The sequence below is a fragment of the Pagrus major genome, chromosome 18 (genome assembly GCF_040436345.1).
Source record: "Pagrus major chromosome 18, Pma_NU_1.0".
Lineage (NCBI taxonomy): Eukaryota > Metazoa > Chordata > Actinopteri > Spariformes > Sparidae > Pagrus > Pagrus major.
The window spans coordinates 20,995,858-21,017,564 of NC_133232.1; the positions used below are offsets into that span (position 1 = coordinate 20,995,858).

Below are 21,707 nucleotides of genomic sequence, written 5' to 3' on the forward strand. Positions count from 1 at the left end.
GCTCTGCCAGCGTGCCTCGCTCACATATTGTCTTGGCTTTGAAGGCGAGCTGTCATGCATGTTTGATCACAGGCGAAAACAGACACTCAGAAGTCCCACAATCTTGGCAGACGAGAGCCATGCATTTTCTGGAGCAGTGAATTACATTTCTGCCTTATGAAAACGTTGATCCTATGCCATTTCTCCATTCGCATGAAATATTTGCTAATGACCAAACACACCTCCAGAAACAGGCCGAGAATAGACGAGCTCCTCCTCAACATCTGCTCCCCCCGTCTCTCCAAGGGTTCCCAGGAGATCTGAAAGACTAGATCCCTTCCTCCTTTCTACCCATCCTCCCAACTATTTACTTAAAGGGCACATTGAAGGAGCAGGTTGTCCTGGTAACAAGTGTGGAGAAAGTCTGAAATGACACACATCGTCTGACATCTGAGCCAACTAACATATGTCACAGTCGGGATCCAGTCAGCCAATCACTGTGGAATCTGCTCCCAAGGAGCGTCCGATTAGGGAGCTACGCTGCCTGTAAATCAAACACACATTGATGTTATGAACTGGATACTGTTATCCTGCTAGCGTCTTGAAATATCATCTCACCATAATCACTTGTCTTGAATGTCAGAGCTCTCCAACAGCACATGAAGGCAACACGTCAACAAAACTTTTTCAAACAAAACACAGTAGATGTGAAAAACCACTGGTACAGTACACACTCTCCTGTCAAACTCTTCACTTTTGCTTAGCATTTCTGGAACACAATATTTTACTTTGTTTTTTGTGATGATATATTCTTCTCACACATAGTGACATTTCATAGCTTTTCCAGAAATCTACTGGGGCCACATGTTTGCATGTTTCCATACAGCTGATCCAGAATCTGTCCTTAAAAACAGGCATGATCAAAGTGGTGGTGGCCCTACTATAGTATTCTCTAAGACAGTGGGCGGAAATACAATTCACCCATGATAGAAGACAGTAGCTAAAAGACACAGAGAAATGCAAGGCGCCTGGCAAAACCTGCTCATACTATTTTCCCCTGCAACACAACTGTGTCGTTCAGCGTAATTATATAGAAATTATTATTATTATATTATCCAAGCTAAGCAGCGAAGAGAGGTAGACGAAGGATCCATATTTTGCTATCCTGGTTATGTCAGGAAATGAATTTAAACGGGACAGGGTAGACTAAAATCTACTACTTATATAAGCATCACAAAATGGTCAAATTATCGTACATTATTATAAGACTAACCCTTTTTGTAATTAAAATATGCGGATTGTCGGACATCTGGCAACATAGCCCTTAGTTTATTATTGAAATCAAGAGAATGCTTATTTTATTGGCATAGTAAGTTATTAACAGCTTACTCTTTAAAAAGAGATGGTAAGTATTTCAGAGCGGTGATATTGACAAGTGTACTGTACTGTGTATTGACAATATGTACGTCTCATGACCGTCTGTAATTGTGCAAGAAGTTGAACTACAGCTGGTGACTGTACCGGCCAATGCATATTTTCCATCTACTTACTGTATACATGGTTAAAGCCCAACACGCCTAATAACAAACTTAATTCAGATACAAACTCCATATTTTAGAGAAGGTATAATTTTACTTTCAGTTCAACAGGTAAATGTTTAATCCACGAATATAGATCGATATCACCCCTACTACTACCCCTTTTTTCCAAACATAATTTTCAAATCATCTTATAATCAGGCTATCCACTAGTTACACAGCCGCTGCATGAAGAGAAAAACACAATTAATAGAAATTGGATACTAAGACTGTGCACATGTACCTTATTAACTGTCTGATTTCTGTGATTTCATCCAAATGAAATGTAATTTCAGACTCCGTTTGGACATAATAAACCAATTCAATACTGAACAAGAGCAAAAGTGAAATATGTTGTGCTCTTTGGAAGACTATTTTCATCTGCCACATTGTGATCTTGGAATTAGCAAAGTGCAGTTCTGAGATACTGAAAATACAAAGTTTGACTCTGCACCGGACAAAACCATTATGTAGCAAAACCTACACCTTTGTTTGAGTTATTTTATCAAAAGTTCCAGAACAATTAGGAATGAGAGTTTTTAAGAAGTAATATTAATGTTTTTTTTCCCCACGAAGTTTCATTTCACCAGTTTCACTTGAATACATCACATGAATACATGTCAAATAGTAAAACTGAATGTAAAACTGAATAAGAAAATGTCCCTTCTTCTACTTCTGTTTTTATGAATGATGCATTTTCTCTGTCCTCACTGTCATTTCATTAGCACCAGCTGAGTTTGACCCAATTTTTCAAACAGATGTAGTAGAACAAGATGCTTCTGCCAGCAGGCACAAATACAAGTGTTTGGAATATACTTAGTATATAGACACCAGTGGAGAAGTGGTTTATGCTGCAGGAGTGATTGAACATTTTACACTGCATTTTTTTAAATTAGGTCACCGTTGGACTTTGTTTTAACCGCTCCACATCCCAGCTAACTACAAACCTTTCAGAGCCACCATTCAAGTGAGTGTTAAGTACCCCTTTAAATTCTGAAATGTACTGGAAGTCAATACAGTGCAGCATGACTGGAGTGATACCCTGTCTGAGTGTAGCTCAGAGGCATTGCTGCATTCGAACCAGCTAACACGCAGTTGCTGATCCATTCAAACATGTAAATAGTTGCACTATTCTAGGCGAGGGGAATTGAAGGCATGGATAATTCGCTCAACTGTATTTCTAGGCAGCATTGTTCCACATTTAGTGATGTTTCCTGGTTAGCAAAACAGCGGGAATGCACAAGGCTTTTAATGTTCTGATTGAAATTCTGGTATGGAACAAAAATAGCTTGATTTCTGGCTAAAGAATTCACATTTTCTCAAAAGATACAAACATGAGGCTATTTTTCTACAATGAAAATACTTAAGGAGGGCTTGTGATTTCAGGCTCGCACCGCTTTGTCTATGTAGCATGAAATCATCTACCTCCATGAGAGAAGAGGGGAGTAATGGCACAGCAATATGTGTAAAACACATCAAGAGACCATTGAGCAGAGCTAAATAAAAAAAATAAAAATAAAAAAAAAGTTGCAGGAGACACTACAATGTCATTTGATGTTTTGCGTGTGTTAAACTAGATTTAACTGCATATTTCTTCCTGTGGTGCAATGCTGCTTGGCAAACTGATATGAACAGTGGTGTAATGTAATGTAGCCTGACGGACAGTAGTAATGGATAATAAATCCCCGGTTCAGGTGCTGTTTGATCATAAATCACACTCTGAGTGTTGGCCAAAGTCAAAACCATCAGGCTGCAGTGCAACAGGGAGCACTGGGGTAGAGAAGTGTGAATAAATCCCATTTTGCTTAATGGTTTGTCTCTGTAAACAACAGAATAATTAACAAGCATAACTTTCACAGATACTCTTTCATTATTCGGAGTAAACAACATTGGTAGATTGGTAGCTGAGGTCAAAAATCGTGCACATAAACAAGAGCTGGAAACGTTGATAGGGAAACTTTCACTACATAAAAATATATTCCAATCTTTTTGATATATTTTTTATGTACGTCCAAATTCATGAGCCAGGGGGGGCCAGTGAATCAGAATGCATCATCTGCTCTGTGGCAGAAACTCAAGCAGTGGGAAGCAGTTGAAAGGTTCGCTAATATGATGTTTTGCTGCTTGTTTCTTTTACTGCAAGGTCATCATAAAGATAAAAATAATCCCCTGTGACAAATTTGTTTTCAAAAGGTTTCACTCTCCTTCTCTATCATCTCTGAGAAATACTGCCCGATAGTGCTGACTCCAATAGAATGCTTTGATCGGGGCCTGATGTATTACCCTGTCTTTCCTGTAATTCAAATGCCTCCACCACTTGTTTTGGGGAAGAACATGAGAGTGTGAAATGGTCCTTTGGGAATCCCACGAAAGGGCGTTTTTTTTTAATTCCGACACACATGTTGAGGCATGTCAGATTTCAAGTCAAATGAAAACACTCGCCAATGAAAGGTAATTGTGCAAATGCAAATACGCAGCCTGCTGGTAGGAGGGACCATTTATCAATGCAGCTTGATATCGCAGGCAGCGATTTGCTTGTCCTGGCCAGCGTTCAAAATGAGATGAGAGTCCTGCAGTTGGTGCTTCAAGCATTGTTGATAAATTTGTCAAGAATGCGATTGCAGTCAACATATAAGATATGGGACAGCAGAAATTATCCACTCACTCGAGGTAAAATGATTCACTGAACGATGGGCTCTGTGCTCAGACTCTAATGGAGCTTCTTAAATTTGAACAGGGCAAACTACAGTATAAAAAGTAGACCTTTGCTGGTAATAATCAATAACACACAACTTTTTTTCCTGGCAATTTGCTTCAAAGACAAGCTGGCTGATTCACACCAGAACCGGATACAGAACGGCCAATTATATGCTGTATGTCTCTGAGAACACGTCATGTCTAATGAGCAACAGTTCAGATAGTAGGCTAAAGCTGATTTATACATTATGTGAGCGCTAACAGGCTGTCGGTACAACTATAACGGACAATGCATTCAGAAAACACTTGATTGGAGAATAATTCTGTGAGCTGTGTTAATTAGGTTTGTTTGGTTATAATATAGTATTATTACACATGTGAATGAAAATGACTTGATTGAGTGTTTTGGCAATATAAAATCACATGTGATGAAAAGAAAATGCTCTCATCAAGGCTAATTAAAACAGATGGAGGATCCATTCAGTGTTTAGCCCACATTTTATCTTTGCTCGGCTAATGGCAATCGCAGCATTGATACAAACTAATGGCTACACAGTCTTGACCTCTCTTGTGTTAGTCCTCTATAATAAACTAGGCTTCCTCTATGTACTTCTTAATGAAAGAGGATGGATCTTAAGAGTTGCTTTAAAGCACAAGTCAGGGACACAAGCCTCTGCTTTTTGTTGATCAATACAATTTTGAAGCCACATCCTCTTTAATAGCTTGCTGATCAAGGTCTGCAAAGCAGAAACCTTTGCACTGCATTTGAACTAGAATGACACAGCAGAAGCTAAAAGAGGTTGTAAACACTCTGTTCAATGTTACTAAAGGTAGCATGTTGAACAATATTATAATAATATAGCATGTGTACTAAATTTTAAAAAAATATCTCACAAAATTTCAAGAAATTAAATGCTCTTACTTCTATTTTCCATACTGGTCAGAAAAAAACAACTGTACACCTTCTGAATTCAAGTTTCTCTCTGTTAATGAACTAACTGCCTCATTAACTCATCGTGAAACACACTCCTAAAAACTCGACATGAACTCGACATAAACTAAAAACTCGACATAAACTAAATAAAAATCACCAACATAGTCTCAGCCTGTCTTCCAACAATCACCTCTGGTTTGGTAGAATCTATCTTCAGTTCACTGAGTAAGATGATGACATCTTCCAGCTTTGTACGCTGTTTTTGCCCACTGCTGATGCCAGGCTCTCTTTCACTCATCTGCCACTTCAGGCCTCTCCTGTCAACTCCTGCCATGTCTTGTCTTTCCCGAAGTCATAGTCCTGATCAGAGCTGCTGTAAATCGCCTCCATACTGTATCCCCTCTCGTCAAACTGATCTACACTGGTCTTGGAGGCTGTGTTCATTCCCAGTTCGGTTCACTCTTAGGCTGCTAAACCTGGTCGAGCTGAGCCCTGTTGCCTGTAGTTATTCCCCTGTGATGCAGAGGTCTCAGTCCAGGCAAACTCTAGGGCCACTGGTTCCAACATGGCTAACAGAGTAATGAGCTAATTTGCTTACAGTAGCTAGCTACAGCCAAGGATAGCTAGCAAAGACCAACTGTTTACTCCGGTGATATGCTGCCCCCTATGTTTTTTGACGCTACCTTCGAATTCTGCCCTTTTTTTTTTTAGTTTTATTACAAATTACACCTTTAACAGTGTTTAATACAAAAAGGCTTTCCAGCCATTTGATCAGATTCAACCATTCCACGCAAAAGGTCAATTTTCACACATCAGACACAGCTTGGTTTATAACTATTATTCTATGAATGATGCCTTGAAATATCTTTTGTTAGAATGTGGTTGACTCACACCTCATCTTTTCTCCTTTAGAGAAATTTGTGCATGGTATGAGTCAGAAATGTCAAATAATACTGAGGACGGTTTACACTTCTAAGGGAAGAAAAAAACGACCCACATCACAGAATCATAACTGCAAAACTTATCAGAGTTCATGTGTTGTGACGTACATAGACATTGTAAAAGCATTGGAGGGCATGAACGTTGGTCATTCTTTCTCCTGTTTCATTCATAACAGCTTCATGATTGTGAAGCACAGTCATTCACCTTTTTTTTTTTTTTTTTAAAAAAAAAAAAGGAGAACAAGACGATAACCATTTCTGTTATCAGTTGCCAAGCAACAGTGTTCTCAGGGGTTAAACCACTTAAACACTTGGATAGCGTGTGCTCGATCTCACTAGCTCCACTTGAAGATGTTTGATGTTGAATTCCAGATCAGTTGATTGAAGACCGACTGAGACAAAGTGATGTAATGTGTTCCTGTTTGATTTGTGTGTGTGTGTGTGTGTGTGTGTGTGTGTGTGTGTGTGTGTGTGTGTGTGTGTGTGTGTTGGGGTATGTATTATGGCAGATTGTAGGCTACAATTACTTCCCTTCTTGTTCACATTGTTCTTTTTTTGCTTGTTTTTTGTTTTTCATATTTCTGGTCTCTCTTTTCATACAGATTACAGCCATTACTACACGAATATAACAGGAAAACATACTGGGAGCCTTGTGGTCAAATTTTTTTCACTATTTTGAATTTGCTCTTTTGTTACTGTATGTGCATGATTCTTCAGAAATAACGACATTTCCGCCAATATCCTTAATCACAGCACCTTTAGTGTTACAGCGCAGTCAAACAGAGCAGTGAGGAAATGAATCTTACTGTACACATGTCATGCACACCTCTGTGTCAAACAGCCAAACCCATTATCCATATTGAGTTTTGCTTAGGTAAGCTTGGCTCCACTTTAGAAAACAAACAACCAGAAACAAGAAAGCTACACTTGTATGGCAGGGAAACACTGATGTCTTGTAGAGTGATGGCAGCTTTGCCATGTAGACATATTGCAAAGGCAAGCTTTTTGAGCAGGGTATTGCATGGAAGTAAATGGTTTTCAATCCGTCCTGACTGCAGATAAAATGAATCTTTGAAATGTGCCACAACACCAGAAATGAAAACATTTTTGCTCACATCCGAGGCTGTCGAAGATAACATTCACCTTCAAAATAATTTCATTCTGTAATGTATATTTCAGATTTTGAGTGCACAGGCACTCAACAGCGTAATAACAGTCGTCAAGTCTCATAGGATTTCTAAGAGACGCTTTGGGTTCATGGCTCTTTTTCCAGCGCAGCTGTTTCACCGTGAATCCACAACAGTCACATTACGGGCAACACAGCAAAACAAGGTCAGGGAAAGTCAAAAGAAAAATGTTTAGAAAACCACAAACCAAGTGGGGTTCACACGGAGTAACTTTCTGACTCATGATTAGTAGGAACAGTATTGCACACAAATCCATAATCTAATTAATTTACAAACACCATATCCATTATTTACATTTTTACAGCTGACAGCGTTATATAGGGGGACTTACGCTGAGTGAGCAGGTAGGCATTCAGGCATCCCGAGCACACTCTGACAGCACACAAGCCTACTGATGGATGCATAATGGCTGTTAGAAGGACTGACTGTATGACCTTTCAGTTACAAGACGGTTTCTCTAACCACTAGGATTGTCCACTGCCACAACATCCATAAACCTTCGTCGAGGAATTTCGAGCTCAGTGAACAAGCAACCAAAAGTGCACACGGATCGAAAGGTTAGCCAAGCAGCAGCGTCGCAAGACCTCCCCACAACTTGCGGTGCCGTCAGTAATGTGTTTCAGTGGACCTGACAACATACTTACGCGGTACTTATCTCAGAGAACATCGCAACAAGAGGAGATAAGAGACTAGAGTTCTGTCCTCATTTTCCAGTTCATTTTTCATCTCCCCCACCTCTCTCTCCCTTCTTCACTCTCCTTTTCCACCAGCCCTCTGTGGTGGATTGTTGAATTTCCCCTCCTCTAGCTATCATCCTCTATGAGTTGGCAGAATTTTTCACACAGCTTTTGGCCTGAGATCAGTGAAGCACCTTGGGCACAGAACAAAATATAGAACCGGGACACGGAGACAGACACAACCTCCCGCAGCAATCTCCTCCCAAGCAATTTTGATAGCAGGGGTGGCGGTGTGGGTTATTCCCTCTGTAATACACTATGAGGCCCTAAGCTTGTTCCCTGCACAGTAGAGAGCACTCGCTTTCCTCTGCATGACTCTCTCTTGACAGTCAGACAAACAGACATCCAATCTCCGGTTTGGATGATTACGCTGCTATTGACCATGACCTTATCATTCATGTGTAATTTGGGCGAGAGAATTCACACACCATTTTGCAGCAGCAAGTGAAGTCAGGCCCCAGTCAGGTTTCTTTTTTAGTGTCAACAAGCACGGAAGAGAAACTTTCCAAGGATCTCTTTGCTTTACAGTTGCCTTGACAAGAAACCATATGAAAGAAAAAAAACCCAAAACAGATCAATGTGGATCTGGGGCCGTTTCCAAGAAGCAGGTTTATTGAATTATCTGGATGACTTTGCCGAGCAAAACCTGGAACAAAGCGTGAAGTAGGGTTGTTGCGCTTTGATTATTACTTCTAAAAAAACAAAGGTTTGAACCATTTGAATATTTCTTTTGAGTGTTATGTTCATAAGAGAGTGGACCAATACAGTGAGACACATAAATACTTGTATAGGTATATCTATTGCAACACAAACACATAATTTAAAAGACCTTCATATGGGGTTTCCTGTATAACATAAACATTTTTTGTATCCATCAAAGAGAACGACACAATCCATGATTGATTAATTACCAAACTAGACACAGGAAGAGAGAGACAGAAAAGAGCAGGAAAAGAGGTGGAAAGAGACCTGAAGGGAAAAGCAAATTCAAATTCAAATTCAAATTCAAAAAACTTTATTTGTCCCCGGGGGGCAATTCAAGGTAAGGCACGTGGAGCATTTGTACACAACACAACATTTAACAGATATACAGCACAACACAGAACAGTAAAGCTAGTTAAAATAAAAAAAATAAATAAAAAAAAATATATAAAAATGTAAAAAGGTATAAAATATAAAAGGTTATAAATAGAATGAATGCTAATCGACAGCCTAGTATTTATACAGGCTAGCTAAGTGTAGCTTACATAGCTTGCATACATCTTCACCTTGAGGTCTGTCGTCTACTGACCAAAACCCGAAGTAGATCTTTTAAGATTTTGACTACCTGGCATCGTTGCCACACAGGTTGTTTCAGTTTAACCCGCATTTAATTTTCATTCAAAGAAATTGACGCATGTGTGTGACTCTTGTCCGTCATTCAGTGCAGCAACCTATCCCCACGTGAGAAAGGCAGGAAGCCACGGTAGTTCTGCTTTTTTTCCACAACTGAATAATAGTTTTCATAATCCGATGTCTGGTCAATTATATAGTTGTATTGACAATATTTTTGGCCCTGCTGCAACGTTACTTTAGGAAGCTTTCCAGCTTACTATTTTAAACCAAAACGGGCCTCTGGCTGGACATTAAGCCTAACATTTAAGCTTGTTTTCTGTTTTTGTTTTATGGCCCATGAGTAATTTCATTGATCTTACTGATAACAATGGCAGCGTTTCAGTGAAATATGAACTGCCACAGAGAGAAGCTTAGCTTTCTCCTTATTAAAAACCTTCTGCATCAATCTATGCCACTTTTGATGCCTGTTGTTAGGGCCAGTATTTGCGCTTTATGTGCCTGAATCATGTTTACGTAGAGTAAACAGATCAAGTTGATGTGTTATTTAAGCTCATCATCAGCTACTCTGAGGAATTCTCAACCAGCTGAACCCCCTCTGTGATACTGTGGAGATAAGAGAATTAATCTATGTCACACTAATGGGACAAAGGACGGGTTATTTTTTACATCGGCGTATCTTCCATTGTCAACTAATGCAATTACCAATAACCTGTGATACTTTAACGCGGTGTTCCTCTGTCGCTGGCTCAGACTCTAAGAGGGAATGAGTTACACGGAGGAATGTTATTGTTTCAAAAAGAGGCTTTAAATTTGTGCAGCTGAATGCAAATGAATGCCTTTGAAGTACAGCAATCTTAGAAAATTAAGGATATCATTTTTTTTGCATGAATAATACTGCAAGCGGCAAAAGTTGGCACAAAGAGAACCTCGATGAAATAAATTAAAGGCAGTTTTGTTCGTGGTCAAAAACAACAACAACAACCATCTCATCCTATGAACTGTTTGAGACAAAGCTAAAAAGGAAGAGTCGGTAAGTAGTGTCAGTCTTTTTTGCATTAAAGAGCATATTTTTGTTATTGAAGAGGAACCACTATCAGGGATGTGCAGGCAATTACACCAAATGCTCCCATGCATGAAATCCCAGCTGGTTGTTATTGATAAATTTCCAAACACCTCCAAAGACTTTTCAAATTACCTCTCTCCCTTATTAAAACTTAACTCATGCATTTCATCCCCCCCTCCCATCATATTTTTTTCCAAGGGTATGTGCTCGCGTGTTTGTATGATAGTGCAGCAGCAAGCAGGAAAATATGCTTGAGAGAGTGAGAGACAGAAGAGGAGAGATAAAGACGGAGGGAAAGAGAGAGAAGAAGAAAAAGAAGAAGAAGAAATAAGAGCGAGAGCGTGTGTGTGTATGTAGGATTGGAGTGGTGGACATACGAACAGACAGCATCCATTTATCTCCTCCTGGAGTACCGATGGGCAGGGCTTCATTATTAGTAGGGAAACCATAAGCCGAACATATTTTGAGTCTCTTCTGTATTCAAGCAGCATACCTCTGCATTAACACAAGCCATTTCTCTTTACATGGCTGAATGAGATTCCCTTTAAAACCAGCTGAAGGTCAAATGAATTGCTATACTCCAAGGGTATAAGAAATCTCAAGTTCTCCTCCCTAAATATTCCCTTGCCTCGGTGTCATCTCTCATGGATAGATCCGCTCATTTGAAATGACATCTTAATTGCGTTGAGTGGAGATGAATTGGTTGCATAAATGCAAATTAATAAGTAAGAACAGTGGTTAAGTTATTTATTTCCTCTGGAGCAAAAACACCCTTCAGCATGTGAGGTGTGTTTAAACCTCTCAAAACAAGGAACATCTTTTGTTCTCAAAAAACACAATTCAATTAGCAGACAATTGCAAAAAAACCCACAGCCCCCCTCTGTAATCACACAGCACATTTACTATAAAAGAGGTGACAAGATGCTTTTACTGGCCCTTTCAACTCTTATTTCAATAAACCATTTATCTACACTGTCATGGGACGAATTTGTCTTTCCTCTCAGCAAACACTGAAAACCTCTGGCTGCAGGAGATCTGTGCTGCCGTTTGTAAACCACCGACTGGCCATTCATGCAGGACTCCCGGTTCAGTTTGACAACCTCGGCAGAGCATTTAGACAGACCACCACATCTGTTGTCTCTGCTCTTGAACCCATCCTGCCCTCCAACCTAAACTCGGCAGATAAGAACATGCCCGCCCGTGAACACATTTAAATGTAAATGCAGCTCCATGCAGAGGCCTTCATGAATAAAGACACAGTTCTAACTGCGACAAGCCTTTATTACAGCGTAATTAATCATCTCATTGGGCAAGAGATTAATAGCGAGGGAAAATTAAATGCATCTTTGCACAGTGACTCTGCAGAGATTGATTTTGTAAGCCTGGGAAAAATAATGAAAGGTGCAATATGATTAAAATAAATGGCACTGCATGTTGTTCGGCCCTCAAATATTTACAGGGCGTAAATATTTATCAGCAAAGTGTTAAGAGACACAGAATAGCAGCCATCAGGGCTACTTTAGAGAGGCGCACGGCTCACCATGATGGATGTGAACTTGTTTTTTCCCAGAAAGCATAATTATGACACACGCTTTGATGTCAGAGCACTCCACAGATGCCTGGAAATGTTTCATAAAACAGCAGCTCTTTTTTAACACTTCCTATATGTGTCACTGAGATGTACTCACGAGGCCCTGCTGATGATGAATTACGCATTCCTCTCACGCGTCCTCTGTCCAGTCCTCTGAGGCGCAGACATAAACCCGCGGCTATAAAGTAAATGCACGGTAACACCTCTCACCCCTACAGCGTACAGGCCACTGGGGGCCCACGGCAGCACAGACAGCAGCAGAGCTAAGTGGTACCGGTGCCATGCAGCGACGCAAGGAGGCAGGCTGCCACTACTGGCTGGTCTGTGGGCTGCGGAGGTGTATGTGAGGCTGGATTAGTATGCATAGGCTGTCTTGAGTCATGGTGGGGCATTGTGTCTATCCTTGACAAAGCACAGGTGGGAAGAGTGAGTGTGCTAACAAAAAGACAGGTTTCCTTTGATGCAATAACACTCGGCCTGTCATCCAAACAATATGTCACACGCTCTTTTATGCTTTTTTTCCCCCTCCCTGATTTTCTTGTTGTTGTAGCCGGTGGCAGTGGTGGTGATCGTTGTGTGACATGTTCGAAGGAGCACATGTGTCTGTTGTGTGGAACAACAGAGTGACAAAACGAACATGATGGATATTTTTTTTAATCCTTAATTTACTGGCTGAGTTCACTAAGAACATATTCTTATTCCCAACGCAGAGGATCAGTAGACAGGAGAACAGGAGTAATACACGGCCACGAAGCTGAAAGCAATAATGTATTTCTTACCAGAAGCTGAACACCTGTGGCTCTAATAACAGAACTGTATTTTTAGCTTTTGATTCTGACGACAAAGACAATGATTATTAATATCACCGTATCACTATTTTTACTGTATGTAGTAGTGCAGCCACCAACAGCCAGTAGCACAGCTGCTAACACTGCTCTTGGCGTTTGCCCATATCTTTAACTGCCTCTGCTGCTGGCTGCTTTGAGGCGATATTTTTATATTAGAGAGCCGCTCTGATTCATGTTTGACCTCGCTGCCACACGAGCCCCTTTGAATGCAGCGCTGGAGGAATAATAAATGCTCTTGTTGGTCTAAAAATTGAGGAATTTCATGACTGCCAGGATTAGAAAGTAAATTCATAAAATGTGCATGTAGATGTAATGTAAAAGGCATGAAGCAAGGCTATCAGCGGATTGACAGTTAATTCTTGCACATCAACTGAGGTGAAAGTCAAGTCAGAATACTGATTTTTTCCCCCCCTGTAAACATACTTGATCTAATTTGCATGGCTTACTGTGTTGGAATCCTATTTTTAAACTCAGTTGTTTGTGCCTGTGTTCACACAAATATTTCCAGGTTTAATAATCCACCAGACATATTTTATCTGGTATGAATCTATCAGCATAAGTGGGATGAAATATTTGACAATATTTATCCTTCTTGAAGGTCAGTTCTGACATTTGCTGGTCAACAACATGATGTCATCAAATAAAGACATGAACAATATGTTTCACCTTGCTCCCATCATCCCCCAAAACGCATGCAATGTTTAAAATCCATATCAAACGCTGTGACTCGTAAGAACCTGCTTGCCCCTACCAACAGCAAACACCAGATTGCATGTCTCATCAATGAGGCACTCCATTTAACATGAGCTGACAGACAGATTGCAATTTGTTTTACACACAACCTTTATGACAGCGTCCTTTACCATCCGGCGAACATAATATCATGTAGGTACTTAGTGTGGAGTTTTCGCTGAATGCATTTCCCTCTTGACCTTCAGACAAGGTGTCATATATTACGCCGTTACCCCCACAAAAATTAAACCTCTGTGTGTGTGTCCTTGTATCAATGATTAAAGTTACAGCTGTTGACGTGTTGTTTAATTTGCTGGGTTGAAAATAATTACATGGCGCCAGTTGTGATTCCATCGCCTGTTATATTCAAAGGACACAAGCGCAAGCAGGGGATGGCGTAATGCAGGCTGCTCTGTACTTCTGCTGTACATGATTGCTCCACTAGCTGTTTTTATGATAAGGTCTCTGTAGCCCCCTGGCACCATCCCCTCCTGCTCTACTGTTGATTCATGTGAAGGGGGTGACATCTTAAGGCACATACCTGCTGGGTACTGCTCCTCGCAGCCAATATTTTTCCTTCTATATATACACAATGCTCTGTTGTCAAGTTACATCAAGCTGCATGACTTCAAATTCATGCGCCCGCTGTGAAGGGACTCTGGTGTACAACTTATCCTTATCTTGTTGCAAAAGCACTGTGTTTTGTTGTCAGATCATATTATGGTGGCCATATGCAGTCATACATTAGTTACACAGGAGATTTACAGCATCTTTGATTCCTACAGCTGCTCTGATCTCCCAAAGGAGCCCTTCCTGCTCTATAAGCACGTGTGACCTGCCATCGGTAAACATCAAGGGCAGCGGCAGTGATCCACAAACTGGTTACTTTTTGTTTTCAGTTGTTCTCTCTGACTGCAACATCCACAGGGCTTTTCACCTGACATCAAGGCTTTCAAGGATCTCGAGGTTGTTTTTCTTACTGTAAGTGTTGTTATTGCTCATGTTGGCATTTTGAAAAAAAAAAAAAAAAATGTCAACAGACACAATAGATTCTGCTCCAGATTCTTGCCTTTGATAGGCTGTATGGCTCTTCAGTAACCCGGTGAGTGGCCTAATCTAGTGATGCAATGGCATTGTCTACCTCTTAAAGCTGCACTTATCAATATTTTCATATTAACAATGGATAAAATGACCTTACATAATGTGAAAACCACAGCAGAAAAGTCGTACAGAATTATCACCGGATTCTGCAGTTTTAGTATCCACAGCCAACAACTTTACTGTTTTGATTAAGTCTCACCGCTCCTATCAACCTTGATTTCAGCAGCAGGTGCTGTAGTTATTTTCAGAAAATTAGCTCTTAAAACCCACTGAACACATTGAAACATTTATCTGCTTAAGAGACTGACATTCTACTCAGTTAGAAATTTGGAAAGGAACAAAAACAGAGATAAAAATTTGTCAGGTGGCCAAAGCCATGATTCAAACAAACAGATGGTTTGGTCAGATCACCATGTCTGCTGGATGTGTAAATAGGAAAGTGTTTGCTTACATATTTGTATCAACTTTAAAAGGTTATAATAATGTAAGTGTTGATGTAGTCTATGTGCGAGATCTACACCCTCAAACTGGGAAAAGGTAAAAAGAAATGTTGAACCAAAAATCAATCACTTACAATAGAACAAGACAAGATACCTTAAAGATAGCTTTGAAGGTTGGAGTGAGACATTCCTTGACTGTAAATGGATGATTCTTCACTTTTGAACTTTGATATTGCGCTACAAAGATGTCAGTGAATACCTTGTTCTCCTGATTGTAGATTCAGTGATGCCCCAGAGACACTGGCCTCCTCTGAATCAGCCTCCATCTGAAATGTCCTGGGGGAAGCCTGGTGGGATGATAAAAAAAAGCTACCCTGAAGCAGACAGATGTCCCAATGATTTTCAGCTCTGGGAATTGTTAGATAGCTCTTCGCTGCTTTAAAGAACATATACATGGATCAAAAACATCCAAGAATGGCTTGGACTCTTAAGATTTGCTTTGATGGTAAGCAGGGCTTAAATAACCATTTATCCTGCTCGTGTCCCCTTGCATACAGGGAGGAAACCCCGAGCTTTTCCTTTCATCTACTAAATGTTTGTTTCTGATTAGGTGAACCATACGTGGCTTACAAAATAAATTGAAAACACATCTAAATATTAATCATAAGATAACTTTTATATCATAGCCAAAGTCAGAACCCAAGATGCTGAATGTGAAAAGAAGTGAACTCTCAGTTTGTGAGAAACGTAAATTCTCAACTCTCATCTCTTCACTTGAGTGAAGCTTTGACTGTGGGTAGACTGAAATATCCCACTTTCTCTTCTGCTCTGGCCTTCTTGAGATAAAGACTCCAAGTCAATCTGCCCACCACTGATCATTGACTCTAAGCCACTTTTATCCTCACTCAAGTGACCAGGAATCTAAACCAGAAGTCCATTCTCCAACCCCACAAAAAAAGAGAGAACGTGCACTGCTAAGCTAAAAGCTTAACCTGCAGCTCAAGTGCTGCCTTTGAGCTTAACTCTGCAAAGCTGACATATTCACATCAAGAAATGCTGCGGCCGAAAGCAGGAAAATCACTGAAGTCTTCATATTTGATATGTTAATGAATTGTTGTGGAAGACAGTGCGCTGGACTTTAAAGCTGCACTGTTATGCTGCCATCCTCTGCTGTGCGATGTGTTATGTGATTGCCTCCATTTGACCAGAGGTTTGTGTGCTTGTGTGTGACCTGACAGCATCTCCTAACCAACGGCTGGTTTGGCTTGAAATGTGCTGTGCAAATTCATGCTCCCAGCGGGGAGAAACCTATTGATTTTTGTGACCCGACTTTCCTCAAAAGCCACCTTGAGGTCAAGCCTTGCCTGTTCCAGTGGCATGGTGCCTGGGTGGTTAGCACTCAGTTGACCCAGTGAAAAATGTCATAGAAAAAGGCTTGTTTGAACTCCTCTGACAGACTGGAGTGTTGGAAATTAGGTACAGTGTATTCTTTGTACTGCCATTGACCAACCAGCTACCTTTAAACAAGACAACCTTAGAAGTGCTTTTGACTGTTGGGAGGGGTTGAAATGTAAAGATGAATGTTCACAAGGAGAATTAAGAATAATCAAAAGCAATTTCAAGTAATACTTGTCCTCAAAGCTATCATCAAGTGCCAAACACTCTACCTTTGTAGTTTAAAAGGTGGCTGATAAAAGTTAGCAGCTTCCTACTTCACAAAAAACCTGAAAGTATAATTAGCGTGCATTGACATGGGTTACAATGTATTCAAATGGAGTTTTCATTGAGTAAATAGCAGCTTTTGTGAAGCACTATAGCAGTGCTTTGAGAGAAATAGCAATGCTGGCATGTTGATGTTTAGGAGATATTGCATGTTTGTCATTCAGCACTAAATGCAAACATTTAATTCACAAACAAAAATTTTGATTGGCAATATTGGACAAATCAGGAGTTATTCATCCTCTAGGGACCATGAATGTCTGCACCAGAGAAAAAGTCAGGAAATGACAAGTCATTAGGATTGTTATTGTGAGAAACATTTGACTAGTTTCCTTGGCAATACATCCCACAGTTTTCCATATTTTTATTCTGAACCAAATTGTCAACCTGCTGGTGGATGTATTTCCATATCCTGCTGATGATACCAGAGGAAAAGTCATAGGATCAGTCAGTAGTCAGGAGAATTTACCCACTAAGGACCCTGCATCTCTGTAAAAAACTTCATAGGAATCTATCCTATAGTTGTCAAGATATTGTACTCTAAACCATGACTGTCAACCTCACTGTGATACTACAGAAGAAGTGTGGGGATCATAGGATTGATCCTCTAGGGACCATGAATGTACCATATTTGAATCTCGACTGATTTGGTGGATTAACAGACTGACCGACCGACAGACTGACAGTCATGGACATTCCTCGAGCCGACAGAAACATCTCAAATCATGTATAATACATCTATGGTCTATGGTACCAAGCATACAATTGGAGACACAGTGTAGAATAGGATTATGATGCAGGAGTGGTTTGAGAAGTTTTCAAAACATTTCTACTCCTTTTTCCCCCCACTGTGAAAACTTGTCACTATTGGAAAACATTGTTACTGACAGGAATTCAAGCCACCACAGATGCACTTTTTCGTGAACAAAACATGACAACTTTTCCTCTGTTGTTCTGTCAGGCCTATAGGGGGTGTTTGATACGATTTTAAAGAGCATATTACTTTACTTACTAACCCTTATATAACAATGCTGTCATTTAAGAGAACAGTTTTGACTGCAAAGTTAACAGCAACTGAGGAGATTTTCAGACTTGGTGGTACATGGTGGCACATGTATTAAAATGTGAAACCTTTACATGACTTTTGGTTCATTTAAAGGTGAGGGTTAGGGTTATGCTATGTTTGACTATTAGGAGTTGAACTAATTATTGTTAGGCAGTGGCACAGATCCAAAGGTGTTGCTCTTGCCTGGAGAAAGATGACCTTTTGTTTGTTTCTCTGTCGCGGACTGGAAAGAGTGCAGACAAGCGTTTCTCAAAGTCTGGGTCATGACCTGCCCCTGGGATTGGTAGATATCTATCTATATCTATCTACCTACACCTAAAAAATATCACTTAGAAAGCATCCACCCTGCTGACTACAGATGCAAGTCGAGCCTTTGAAAAAAATCAAACTCTAATGTATATAAACAGGATTCTTGTGTAACAACACTAGTTGAAGGTTTTTTACTGTTAACTTTAGCCTTCAGTAAAAAAATAGGACGTCTAGAAAAAGTAAAAAACAAAACAAAAACAAAAACGGGGGAAACAGTTGGGTTATGCAGCACACATGCTGTTTACCGTTGCACATTTCTACACTGAAGCCAGCCCACTTGATCTGCTGTGTCCATCATGCTCTTTGCTGAAAGATTTATTAAAAGAATAACGGATTGTGCATCAAACACGGGGCGTCGGTTTGTGTGTTTAATCATAAGGGGTGAAAGCCGTGCTCAATCACAGGCCATTCCTTAACCTCTCGCCTCTGAATTGAGTTGAGCTCCTGTTTTTGCTGACACATCGAAGGTCACGTTGAGACGAATTGTTGCTAAGAAGAAACGGGTCCATGAAATATGCAACTCTGACAATGTGTGTGCATCAGCTTTGTAACCTGATGCAAGCACACAAAATTTTTTTCACAACTTGTTATTAACACTTTAATCACGTCAGCGCCTCCATTAGAGACAAACAGTTCAAAAATACAAAAACATTTAAGAGAGCTTTGATCAATTTCTTAAAAGGAGGACTGGCTAGGTGAAGCTGAAAGAAACACTATGTGTAATCTAATCAGTCAGCCCTCTCACAATTATTGACATGCAACATGATGAACACTTCAACATGGAAAAGTCTGAGCGATTTCTTCAGTGTATTTTTCAGAATTGCACTTGTGATTAAAGGTGGGTAGCATGCAGGCACACCCCAGCCATGTGCTGGAGCCATATAAGATGATAAGAATACACATGCTCAAAGCTAACTCACTATCATGCCAATTATTTCCAATATATTGTACAAGGCCTAGTCTCTCCATGCATCTTCAGTCAGCACCTGACCTTTTACCCTCCCGGCCTCCTTCAATCCCACCTCCATGCAATAAAAGGAGCAGACACAGGATGGGAGAGTGATAAAGAACGGAGCAGAAAGGGTAACAAAAATGAAAAACCTGATAAGGCACACATACAGGATTAACCCGAACACTTTCTGAAAGCTAAGCGAGCGCCACCTTTTTATTGAGGAGATCCATCAAAGCTATTTCTTCACTCTTCCTCCTGCCAGCCCAGGTTGTGAATTTAACAGACCGAAAGACACAATTTTACCAAATTCTCCCTGAAGTCTCAGAGGATGTATTTGTTAGATGAATTGCATATGTTTATGTGGAATTTCGGATTTTTATTTACATGTTCACATCACTAGGTTTTGATTTTGGAGAGGCTACAGCTGAAGATATTGTCTTTATTCAGACGACAGCCGATTACTTTCTTGAAAAATCATTTGTTTACTATTTATGGTTTATTTGATAGGGACAGATACAATATACGTACAAAAAACAGCTGTCCAATGCAAGTATCACAGTGTTTATAGTGGGATGGTCATTTGTATCACCCGCCCCGTTTTTGAAATGTCCTAAAATTGTGGAAAAAACCTTTTGCAGAACACAAAGCGACTCTTCAAATTGCTTCCTTTTGTCCAAACCAACAGTCTAAAACACAAAGACTCCTCATTTACTACCAGAAATGACAAAGAAAAGCAGCGAATCATTATATTTAAAATCCCAATCCAATGTATTTTGGTGTTTTAATGATATTTCAGATTTTGTCTGAGTCCCTTCCTGACAATGTTGATGAGCCACACTGTTTTTTGACAAATAACAAAATTTTAAGCTCAAAGTCCCAAAATTTAAACAGAATAATGATGTATGATTAAAGTAGAGTCTGGGAGTCATGCACCACACTCCATGCTTTGCTTCTATGGGTTATAAGAGTAGTGTGGCTCCTTTAAAGGTCCTATTTGGAAGAAAGTTGTTATTTGAGTCTCGTTCCTAACTCGTCAAATACTGGCGCTTTGGGATTCTAGGTCGGGTCAGCCATCATCCCATAGTGTCAGTATTTGACAAGTTGGGAAATCCAAAGAAGAACTTTTGTTTGAGCGACAGCTATCGCTATCCCTGCTCATATCCCTTCTAATATTGATGCTATCGGAAATCCGTGCAAGTGATGTTGATCTTGCTAGAATGGCAGTCTGGTTGCGATGGTAATAATCACGTATGAACATTAACCTCACCCCCCTTCTCTGTTTAAGAAATATCGTTGACCGTTAGACAGGAAGAAAATTAATCTTATTAATCAATTTTCAAAAAAGATGACAGCTCATTTTCTTTTGATTGACAAATCAATCAATTGACTAATTGCTGCAGCTCTACCAGACACATAAACAATAATTACAAATTCAGAATATTCTTTCACCTCATGCCCTTTCCAGCACAGGAAAACTAGCCAACTGCTCTCGGAGGAGACAAACATTAAATCAGAGCATCCAAAACAGACAAAAGAAAATAAATTATTCCTGCATCCTCTTTCAAGCTTGTACCGTGTCGAGAACACCTCAGCTCCCTCAAAATTCAGTGAGCATCAAAACCTACGCACCTGAAGGAGCTCAGACTGTGAGTTTCTTTTCTCCTTTCCTCTGACTACATTAACACTTAAAACTGTGTCTTGACTTACCAATCCCACATATCTTACCTGTGAGAACCATGTGAACATTCAGTCGTACACGACTCATAAAGTAATCTCTCATAACTCATAACCTTTAGTGCAAATTAAATTGCATTCATATGAAATACACTGTTATAACTGTGTGCATGTTTTGATATGCAAAGCGGTGAAGTTCCTGAGAGCTAGGAAGGCGGTGAATCATTGTCTGGAAATAGATTACCGACTCTAGCAGTGACACCTCTGCTCTCCCACTGTGACAATACAGATGATCTCTGGGTGGATCTTGTGCTTACAGTTCATGATTGATTTCATCTTCGAAAATGAATACAGAAATAGCTCCTTCAATGAAAGTCATAGTGAAAGGTACAAAATAAGATATAGTATTCAAGCGTTCAATGGTTCAATGAGCATCAAAACTTTCTTCTCAAGATGAAAGCGGATGGTTATTCTTTTTGTGGCTTCTTTCTACCAAAAAGCATAACAAATGGTACACAGATTTGGAAAAGTTTCCTAGATATTTCATCCACTTATATGTGTTTCACATTCTTTTATAAAAAATAATTCTTTGGAGGAGTTTTTTGCCATGTTTGGATGAGCATACAGGAGAGAGCTAACAGGAAATGAGGGGAGTAGGTGTGTTTGGATATCAGATGGCAAAAACTCAGTTCACATTTCCAGAAGAGCGTGGTTGAGGTGTAATTCATCAATTACTCATTCTCTGCCTGATCCAACAACACAGGTGAGGAAGGTCTGAATGGAAGTGAACAAGATTCTACGGCTGTATCCACTCATCCTTGTGAA

At 40.0% G+C, this 21,707-nt stretch overlaps 1 protein-coding gene across 2 annotated transcripts in view; it reads right to left on the reverse strand.

The window, feature by feature from the left end:
- Positions 1 to 21,707, reverse strand: part of sncb (synuclein, beta) — a 256,495-nt gene that overhangs the window by 93,238 nt on the left and 141,550 nt on the right. Inside the window, exon 2 of one of the 2 annotated variants that reach the window (XM_073487387.1) lies at positions 15,422 to 15,509. The exons of the other annotated variant lie outside the window; for it this stretch is intronic. The gene's annotated coding sequence lies outside the window, so the exon portion shown is untranslated. The remainder of the gene's footprint in view (positions 1 to 15,421; positions 15,510 to 21,707) is intronic. 2 annotated transcript variants of the gene reach the window in all.